We start from the raw sequence: 11,531 nt of genomic DNA, 5'->3' as shown, positions 1-11,531 counted from the left end.
GCAGTGTTTTTCCAGGGCCCTCTGTTGACAAAGCCTAACATTGCTCCAGCTGGCAAAGGAGAAATATTTATAGGGTCCAGTATCATAAAGAAGCACAATAGAGCTGAGATGCAATAAATCAATAACTGGTACACAAAGTCTCAGAAAATCTACTTCCTTTGTGCCTTTCCCTGGAAAGTAACTCAAAAATGATCCACCAAAAGGAAGTAAACTAGGAAAGAATAATATATGAGATCCAAGAAACAAGAGATAGAGGACCCCAAGAACGCGGAAGAGTGAATCCCAGGATGATGACAATGGAAGATCCAGGATGACAGTGGATTCAGCAGGACCAGTGAGCAACCAGTATCTCTGACTGGAGCAAGAAAAGAGATGACTCCAGGAGGGATGACTCAAAAGAGACTGTGTGTGTGTGTGCACGCACGTGTGTGTGCAGAAGGAAGAAATGGAGTAGGGAGGAGGAGGAGGGAAAAGAAGAAAGAGCAGGAGAAATAAAAAAGGAAGAAAAGAAAAAAGAATATGTTTGAACACATTGAAAGGAGTTTTATGCTCTATCAGTGAATTAATGATAGATACATAGAAAATGAAGTGAACAAGGAACTGACAATTATTAACCCCAGAAGAAAAAAAGGTTTTACAAAAAAATATATAATTGTAGTTCACTACATGTCTCGTTGTGAAAAATATTTACACAGTGTTAAAAATTCGATGAATATTCAACTGATCAAAAACCATGATACAACTATATTAGGAAGATGAAGTGAGAATAGGAGAACAATCAGGAGGTAGAAGAGAACGGAAGCCTCATCTTACCTAGCAGGAAGACAATAATAGATGATAACCAACATGTAAAAATATAAGAAAGTAACATTACAAAAATGTTATTTAAAAACATGAAGGTGACTACCAAAAGAAAGACCAAAATGTGTCCTACGTGGTTGTTTCTGGATAGCAGCAATTGAGGGTAAGGTGAAGTGGGATGGAAATTGTTGGTTTAAGATATAAGAATTATAGAATTTAAACATTTTTAACTATGCATATGGATATCTTCAATAAAAATTGAGGAAAAATAAGAAGAGAATTTATTTCTTAAGTTTGAATTGGAACTTAGGTCTGCGTTAAACACATTTCTTTAATTTATTTCAATTAAAGATTGGTCCAAGGGCATACTTCCCTGCTTTGGACATATTCTCAGAAGCATAAAGTCTTTGGCAGTAAGGATGCTCCCCCCAAATTATGTGAGGAGCAAAATCACAGTGTGCCAGGGGGAGTGAGAAACTACAGTGTAAGCATGGCCTGTCTCTAGAGGAGAGAGTCAATTTTATCCAAGGGTAATCGCGGAAAGCTTCTTTTCTTGTCTTAGAAAACATATCAGGCCAGGTGCTGTGGTACATGCCTGTAATCCCAGCATTTTGGGAAGTTGAGGTGGATGGTTCGCTTGAGCCCAGGAGTTCAAACCAGCCTGGCCAACCTGGTGAAACCCTGTCTCTACCAAAACAAACTAACAAACAAACAAAAGAAAACCAAAAATTAGCTGGGAGTGGTGGTGCATGCCTGTAGTCCCAGCTACTCCAGAGGCTAAGGTGGGAGGATTGCTTGAGCCTGGGGAGGTCGAGGCTGCAATGAGCCATGATCATGCCACAGCACTCCAGCCTGGGCAACAGAGTGAGACTCTGTCTAAAAAAAAAAAAAAAAGAAAGAAAGAAAGAAAAAGAAAAAGATAAAAAAGGAAAAAAAAAAGAAAACATATCTAGGTTATGGAAGACAGTGGGGCTTTAAAGAAGGAAAGAAATTTGGATTAATTTTGCTGCTAAATTAATGGTTACACTGACATCAGAACTTTTCAGATGTTGCTTCCTCTCAAGAAGTACAAGCCCCTCTAGCTTTTCACAGGTATATTACCTTCCAATTCGGTTCTTCAAGTATGTGTGGAACACTTAATGTATGTGTTATGGGTTGAATTGTGTTCCCCCAATATTTATATGTTAAAGTCCCAACTCCCAGTATCTCAGAATGCGACCTTCTTTAGAAATAAGTTCATGGCAGGTATAATTAGTTAAGATGAAGTCTTCAGGATGGACCCTAATTCAATAATACTGGTGTCTTTACAAAAAGGGAAAATTTGGACACACACACATGACAATGCCATGGGAAGTTGAAGGCAAAGATGAAGGCAGAGATTGAGATGATGCTTCTACAAGCCAAGGAACACCAGGGATCGCCTGCAAATCACCGGAAACTAAGGGAATGGTAGGGAACAGCCTCTTCCTCACTCACAGTCCTCGGAAGAAACCAACCCTGCCAACACCTTGATCTCAGGCTTCTAGCCTCCAGACCATGAAACAATACATTTCTGTTATTTAAGCCACCTAGTTTGTAGCACTTCATTATAGCAACCCCAGAAAACCAATACGATGTTTAATGTGCTTTTTCTATTAAGTGGTGGTCTAGTCCCCAGATTTTCTTTTTGTTGTAAATATTATCCAGAGAGTCAATGTACTTATAAATATCTTCTCAACATATTTATATCATCAATTGAATTAAATTCTTCTTTTGAGCTATGTTTGTATAGTTATGAATGAAAAGTTGGGAGAGATAGCAGAGAAAGAAAATGTGATTATTGATTTCTTTAGACTGAATAAATAAATTTACTTTTCTGTGAGAGGGTGGAAGGGATCGGACTAAGACTTTCCAGTTGCATTCCTTATTTGATTTTCTAACTAATTCAAGTCCTTTCAGTTTAGATTTGGTTTGTGTGTTTTCTTAAAAGATGAGTGAATGCACATAGTTGTGTATGCATTCCTTAGATCTATATACTGTAAGGCAAGAACGTTTCCATTTAAAACGTTCCTTGCAGTAGGGCCCAGTGGCTCACGCCTGTAATCACAGCACTTTGGGAGGCTGAGGTGGGCAGATTACTTGAGGCCAGGAGTTCGAGACCAACCTGGCCAACATGGTGAAACCTCACTTCTACTAAAAATAGAGAAATTAGCCAGGTGTAGTGGTGCTCACCTGTGATCCCAGCTACTTGGGAGGCTAAGGCATGAGAATCACTTGAACCTGGGAGGCAGAGATTGCAGTGAGTTGAGATCATGCCACTGTACTCCAACCTGGGCAACAGAGTGAGACTGTCTCAAAAAATAAGAAGAAAAAGAAGAAAAAGCAAATTGTTCCCTGCTGGCAAACTACTGAAGGTCTGAACTAGATGACACTGTCCTAAAACCTATGTATTACACAGAAGTTCAATTGATTTAGGGATCTGTAAAAACAAATAGCATTGACAATTTTTACCTAACACAGATGTTTTAATCAATGGTGTGTATGTGTCTTGATGCACAATTAACCACAAATGTCTCCAGAAGATACATGCTATTTCAATATGCACATTGCGAGTATCTCTAGATAAGGACCTGAAAAATCCTATTGTTCTTCATCTTATTAAGAACTTCAATTCTGGCACTTCATGCATTCATAGTAGAATTGAGAATCGTGATATAGCTATGCTGATAATTCAAGTTAAAAACACATTTTCTTTGATTATCTGGATGTTGCAGGCAAATGTAAGAACTTATTAGCATGAATTATTATCCAGAGAATTGGCTCAATTTTCCATTTCACTTTGCTCATGCAAGCATGGTCTAAATCACTGAGTGAGAAATATTCTTAGCAATGAACTGCATTTAAAACTCTGGTTAAAAGTCATTTTTATCTAATGGCAAAACCTAACAAATAAAATAACAGTGATTTCTTATACTTACAGGGTTGACACTGGTGAGATGTCACCATCAGGGATTTGATGGAGATTACAAAATTTAGAACTCATGAGTCCTAGTTCAGTGTTCTTTCCACTACTTCAAGGTTCTTTTTTTTTTTTTTTTTGAGACAGGGAGTACAGTGGTGCCATCAAAATTCATTGCAGCCTCGGCCTTCTGGGCTCAAGCGATCCTCCTACCTCAGCCTCACAAGTAGCTGGGACTACAGGCACACACCACCACTCCTGGCTAATTTTTTAAAATTAATTTTTTGTAGACACGGGGTCTCACTTTGTTGCCCAGGCTGTACTTCAGGGGTTCTTCCCCTTTTATGTGCCATGAGCCTCCTTAGGAATTGGCAGAAGCATTTTGACACCTTCTTAGAAAAATGTTTTCAAATGTATTTCTAAAACATCATATAGGATTATAAAGAAAACCAATTATATTAAAATGTAATTATCAAAATATTTTAAAATTTGTGACACGTAGTACATGTGCCTCTTTATTAACATATTAAATATCAAGATACAGTAGCAAATCTAATAAATGTCATCATTTCAAAGTAGTGGCAAGTATAAACAATCATTCAAGGTGTTTACAACAATTGTGATGTGCAAATAACTGTGATTTCTGTTGGTAACAAAGTCACTGATATTGCTACATATAAGACATTGGGAGTTACCAGTAACCAGTAATCCAAATAGGATGTGGCATTAGAGTTTTGAATTGAGACAATTATTTAATTAATTAACTAATTTTTTGAGACAGAGTCTTGCTCCGTTGCCCAGGCTGGAGTGCAGTGGCATGATCTTGGGTCACTGCAGCTCAGCCTCCCAGGTTCAAGTGATTCTCCTGCCTCAGCCTCCAGAGTAGCTGGGATTACAGGCATGTGCCACCATGCCCAGCTAATTTTTGTATTTTTAGTAGAGACAGGGTTTCACCTGGTCTCGAACTCCTGGCCTCAGGTGATCCCCCTGCCTTGGCCTCCCAAAGTGCTGGGATTACAGGTGTGAGCCACTGCCCCTGGCCGAGATAATTATTTAATCAGTTGTTGGGTTCTTATGAATGAGACTAAGACCTTGGAGTAGCTCGACATTAAACCAGGTGTAGGGGCAGAGGGGTGCTGTCATTGAAAGGTCTAAAACCCAATCTGAGTTATATGCATCCCAGAGCCAGGAAATCTCTATAAGTTATATTGCAATGACATTCATTCATTCAACAATTACCATCTGGGAACCAGGAATTGAGTGGACACTTACTCAGCAACTTGGTCCTATCTTCCGATATTCGAAAGCCAGTCATAAAAAATCCAGAGATCAATGGGAAACAAAATTGCATTAATTCGAGAAAAAGCTATTCATCTTGATTGGATTGGGTTTCAAGACAGGAACATATATCTTACATCTTGCCATTCCCCTGGTTCTCTCAGTAATCTTGGCCCATTCCCTTTTGTGTGTGTGTGCCAAAATATTTTTATAGACTTTATGTTTTTAGAACAGTTTTAAGTTTACAGAAAAATTGAGAAGATAGTACAGAGAGTTCTCATACCCCCTACACTCAATTTTCCTTATTAATATCTTACATTAGTATGGTACATTTGTTACACTTAATGAACTAATATTTATACATTATGATTGAAGTCCATACTTTATCCAGATTTTTTAGTTTTCACTGAATGTCTTTTTTTCTGTCCCAGGGATGCCACATTACTGTCGTCCTGCCTCCTTAGACTCTTAGACTTGACTGTGACAATTTCTCAGATTTTCCTTGTTTTTGTTGACCTTGACTGTTTGAAGGAGGACTGGTCAGGTATTTTGTAGAATGTCTCTCAATTGGGATTTGTTTGATGTTTTTGTCATGATTAGACTGAAGTTATGGGTTTTGGGGAGGACTATCACAGAAGTAAGATTCTATTTTCAAGACCTCATATCAAGGATACAAGCTATCAACTTGAGTGTGGATGATGACCTTAAGTTATCACTGTTGATGATCAAGTGACTGAGGTAGTGTTTGTCTGGACCCCCTGCAAATTCACTTTTTACACTTATGTAATTAACTGTTAAAGAGAAAATAATTCTCAGTACACATGATAACCTCATCCTTTACAGAATCATAGGTCTAGAAGAGATTTTGACATATTAGTTGGTCCAGTCTCTTGTCCCTGTATTCAAGCCACCCTGCACAGATGAGTTTGTGGTAGGCCTATTTTTAAAGATACAAAGTGGCTGGGCATGGTAGCTCATGCCTGTAATCCTAACACTTTGGGAGGCTGAGGCAGGCAGATCACTGGAGCCCAGGAGTTTGAGACCAGTGTGGGCAACATAGTGAAACCCCGTCTCTACAAAAAATACAAAAATTGGCTGGGTGAGGTGGAGTGCAACTGTGGTCCTAAATACTCAGGAGACTGAAGTGGGAGGATGACCTGAGCCCAGGAGGTCAAGGCTGCGATGAGCTGTGATTGAGCCACTGCACTCCAGCCTGGGTGACAGTGAGACTCTGTCTCAAAATAATAATAATAATAAATATAGAAAGGGAAAGGGACTCCACAGTGAAAGAATTCTGAACTCTTGACAAATGAGGTTCTCTGGCTCAATCAATCAATAAATATGCAATGTAGAGTGTTGGAACCATATGCAAGCTGCTTCGATATCTGTGTAACTCCAAGGCACTTATACCATCTTAAATCATTTCTGAAACAAGGTGGTGTATGAGTGAAGATACAAATAATTGAAAAAAAGGCAGTATAACACGGTGGGAATCAGTACGAAAAAAAGGGCGGTTATAAGCACAGCTTTTGGACTCATAAGGTCTAAATTTACATCCCAGGTCCGCTGAATGAAGGCATGCCACTTTAGACAAGTCACTAAGGCCTTTCTGAGCCTCAGTCTCCTTAGCTATAAAATGGGGATAATCGTACCCATTATTAAAAGTTGTGCAAGTCAAATAACATATCGAAAGCATCCGGCACATAGTAGCTCCTCAATACATTGTAGCTATTGTTATTAAACAGGGAATAATTATGTGACCCTGTAATCATTATATTACATGGTATCATAATAGTTATATGGCACTGTAAATTAAATGGAGTGCGTTTTAGAAGGGCTTTCTGCTGAAGGAATACACATTGTGGATCTTTCTCCTTAGTTTCTTCCTGCTTCCCAGCTTCCTCCACTCCCTACTTTCTCCCTTGTTTGGTCTCGGATTTCATTACCTCCTCCCTGTTCTCTTAGTGGCTGATGCCTTCAAACCATTCCCCACTGCCAAGCCCTTTTGTTACACTGGCATTTGTCAAGCAGCTGAGTTTCTTAGTGACTGATAAGAACCACTTCTCCCCCAGGTAGTCAGGGATAGGCAGCGAGCTGGCAAGAGTGGAGAAAACGTTTCTGTGTACAGGACTTGGATTCCTGCGTTTGTTTGTTTTGTTTTGAGTGGTTGCTTTGCTGATCCTATTACCGTAAAGGGTAATGATATTTGGGAATGAAAGTCTATGAATAAGTAATGATAATAGAAGTAAGACCCAGAACTGTGGGATAGAAAGCTTGTGTTAAAAATAGTCTGTCATTTTCCACTCTGCCTACTAAGCCTTTCCCTAGACTGAAAGACACAGATCGTGCTTCCACGAGCTGAGCCAACACAGCATGGCGGGAGTCAATCCACAACGCAAAGAAAACCGTACTCCCAAGCAAAGCAACTTTCTGTTGTGGTCAAAGCTCATCCACTGGATTTCTCTGATGTAGGCAATGAAACTTTTCCCCCCAAAGCCTGGTAACCCGAGTTAAAAATGTAAAATGTATTGATTTTAGAATGGAAACTACAAAATGAGAACACATTAGGCTTTGCTCTGAGAACTTTATGGTTCTTGAGACAGTTATTCTTAATTATTTGATTCAATTAAAACACAGATATAAGCAAGGTGAACCATAAGGAAATATGATAAGAGACTTCAGCTCAGGATGAAAGTGTAAACCATAGCATCAGAGACATCATGCATGTCATTATCTAGAAGGCTGGTCAAACTGAGGTCCTGCAGCAGCCTCAGCACAAACGGCTGCCAAACCTCGATTCTAGTGAACTAAGAGAAAACAGACAGTGAGGCAAGCAAGGACTTTGTACTCAGAGTATTCTCCAGTTCAGGAAGCCCAGATCCTAGGAGTGCAAGCCAAGACATTACAACCGATATGAGGAATTGCTCTGGTGCCAATCGTGGCCTCAGATTTATTGCTTTAATGGCTAAGGTCACAGGCTAAAGCATTCTCCAGATTCTGCTGTTGAATACAGACACTACTGCCCCTCCTGTCTCCCCACCATCAAACACCAGGAGTCTGGTAGGGCAGAACTGCACAAATGGGAAACACCCATCAAATGCAGCAGGAATATTAACTTCACTAGGAAGCCTTTATATGCCATTACTTTAGAAAGGATTCCTTGTTAGTCCTACCATTAAACAATTAAATTGTCAGAGATGAATTCTGTGCATGTGTGTGCAGAGCTTGCCTGTGTGTGCAGGATGTGTAATTTCCCACTCAGGTGATGTCTGCTGCAGGTTGTCTTTCTCTCTTTCTCTCTCTCTCTCTGTCCCTCTCCCACCCCAATTGTATGCTTTTCCCTTTACATTGTTGAAAATAAATACATCTTCCTGATGGTATAAGCAGTTTTTGTTATGAACTTTGATATGCCTACACATTTTATACTACACAGAAAGTAGTAATATAAAATGAAATGTTCAAAAATTAATTTGTCTCCAGGTATTTCTCTGCCAGAACATGATTCCTTAGTTCCCCTCTCCTGACACTAGTTATTGATACAGTCAGTTTACTCTACATGCATTCTAAACACGGATGTTATATCAAAAAACTCTAAACCAAGTCAGGGCTAATGCCTACAAATAGGAAGAATGATGAGCAAATACTGTTTCCCTTATATTTTCATCCTAATTAGAAATTTATGCCTTCATAATACTGGCTTACTTATCCTAGTTCCCTATTGTAAAATGTTTGACCTAGGAAAATCAATGCTTGTGACAAGTACACACATTTCACTTAAACCCAGTAATAATTATTTTAGTCAAGAAAAAGCACACTACCTAAAATAAATTTAACTATATTTAATTCACATAATTAGGGCCACACTTAAATCTCTACACTTTCTTATATAGCTCGTATTTTTACTTAATTGGAATATATTCTTACCCTTGTCAATTACCAAAACTTTTCTTTGAGGTTTTATAATCTTTTAAAAATGCTAAAAAGAAAATAGACTAGCTACACACTAAGATGAAAAGACTTTTAGAAATTCCATATGTATAAAGTGAAGGGGCCAGGTGCAGTGGCTCACATCTGTAATCCCAATTCTTTGGGAATCCAAGGGAGTAGGATTACTTGAGGCCAGGAGTTTAAGGTTACAATGAGCTGTGATCCCACTGTTACATTCCAGCCCAGGTGACAGAGTGAGACCCTGTCTCTAAAAAAATTAAAATAATTAATAATTAATAATTTAAAAAAATAAGGTGAAGAGTAAGCTTAAGAAAATACTCCAATATCTGCAAATCCTCCAGCTCCTAAGAAAACCATGTTGGATTAATTCTGTATGTGCCAGTGCAACTATTAGTCACTTAATAAATGCTCCTTGATTGTGATGACATCGCAGTATCACGAATATATCCCATGAATGAATATTAAGCCCCATAAAATGTTTAGCCTATCTTTTTTATAATAATGTACAGAAGGGGCAAATAGAGAAGGAAAGGAGTCTTGAAATCAGATTATGAGTAGCTTCAGTTTCTCTCCAGACTGCCCGTTTTTTGGATCTCGTTTTCTTTGGCTTATGATACAGTTTGAATATACCCCCTCTGAATCTTATGATGAAATGTGACTCTCAATGTTGGGAGTGGGGCAGATTCCTCATGAATGACTTGGTGCCATCCTCATGGTAAAGAATGAGTTCTCAGTCTGTGAATTCATGTGAGAGCTAGTTATTTAAAAGAGCCTGGCACCCCTCCCCTCTCTTGTTTCCTCTCTTTGTGATACAGTTTCCTCCTTTGCTTTCCACCATGATTGTAAGCTCCCTGAGGACCTCACCAGAAGCAGATGCTGGCACCATGCTTCTTGTATAGCCTGCAGAACTGTGAGCCAAATAAACCTCTCTTCTTCATAAGTTTACCCAGCCACAGGTATCCTTTCATAGCAACACAAACAGACGAACACAGCTTATATCTGTTAGATGTTAGAACGACATCTCTTTACAAATAATTGGTATGGGCCAGGTGTGGTGGCTCATACCTGTAATCCCAGCACTTTGGATCAGCACTTTGGGAGCGGGAGGATCACTGGAGGCCAGGAGTTTGAGACCAGCCTGGGAAACAAAGCAAGACCTCCATCTTTACAAAAAATTAAAAAATAGCCAGGAGTTGTGGTGTGTGTGTGTGTGTGTAGTCCCAGCTACTCAGGAGGCTGAGGTGGGAGGATTGCTTGAGCCAAGGAGTTCAAAGCTGCAGCGAGTTTTGCTCACTCGATTGCACTCCAACCTGGGCAATAGAGTGACACCCTAATTCTAATTTTTTTCAATTAAAAAAGGATTGATATGTTTACTGAAACCACTCCTATCTATTTACTAATATAGGTTTTCCAAAATATTACCTTGAGCAAGGGACTCTCTCTCTATACATACACATACATATACAAATATACAGTGATTTCCATTCAGAAATAATACTCATTAGCTTGTATTACATCTGAAATCATGTCATTAGTTATTAATTGCTTTGATTAAAGTTTTTGTAGCATTGTGAGACTCCTATTAAAATACAAATGTCCCCGAGAGAGATAACACTCCAAGCTCACTGTCAATGATTTACATCTTTTCAGGAATTATTGCAGGATTATTTATGAAATATCAAATCTCTTTCCATCTGTGATGGCAAATAAGTAAATTCAGCCACATGAGGAAGTCCAGCACATAACTACTTCTGTGTCATGATATCAGAGTAGTTAGAAGAGACTGCCTGCTACCCAAACTCCACCATCCCTTCTCAAATTTTTTATTTTAAATTTTAGCCAAAAGGGTCTTTGTGTACTATTAAATACAGATATTCCTGAAAGAAGTCATGCATTAAGCCCATAATGTTATTTTTTTCATCTCTGAACAAATGTATTTATCAGATTCTTCAAGATGCTGACCCAAACCCTTTACTGTTTAATTCTCTGAAATGTCTTCAATAATTTTATGAAGTCCTAAGACTTCAACCTTTATGTTTATTAAAATAATCACAAATTTTTGTAATTTGCTCTCATATTATGTCCACACCTAGACTGGAATATTCGCTAACTAGTGGACATCCCTGTCTACACTTCATACTCAAAATACCCAGAACCAACACACGCTATTCTCTTCATACCTGCTTCTCATTTGCTACGGGTTTACTTAGCCACACAGTAGTAGTAGCATCACTCAAGTAGTAATGTCAGAGTCATCTTTCCTTCTTCTCTTTCCCACAGTCAGTGATTACATCCTGAGGATTCCAATTCAGTGATACCTCGCACTTGAAGGGGCTCTCACTCAGAGGCCCCCATCTCATGCAGACCTTCACTTTTCCTCCCTAGACTGCCAAAAGAGCTTCTTACTCACAATTCCCAGCACCGCTCCCCACTGCACATTACTCTTCCTAAAGCTTAGCTTCAATCATATCATTCTCCAGCTTGAAAACTTTAATGTTCCCCATTGCTTATTAAATTCAGATCAAACTCATCTTGCTTTTCAGTGTATATTATGATACACTGAATT

The sequence above is a fragment of the Hylobates moloch genome, unplaced genomic scaffold, assembly GCF_009828535.3.
Source record: "Hylobates moloch isolate HMO894 unplaced genomic scaffold, HMol_V3 SCAFFOLD_18, whole genome shotgun sequence".
NCBI lineage: Eukaryota > Metazoa > Chordata > Mammalia > Primates > Hylobatidae > Hylobates > Hylobates moloch.
Note: the sequence above shows the minus strand (reverse complement) of the source record.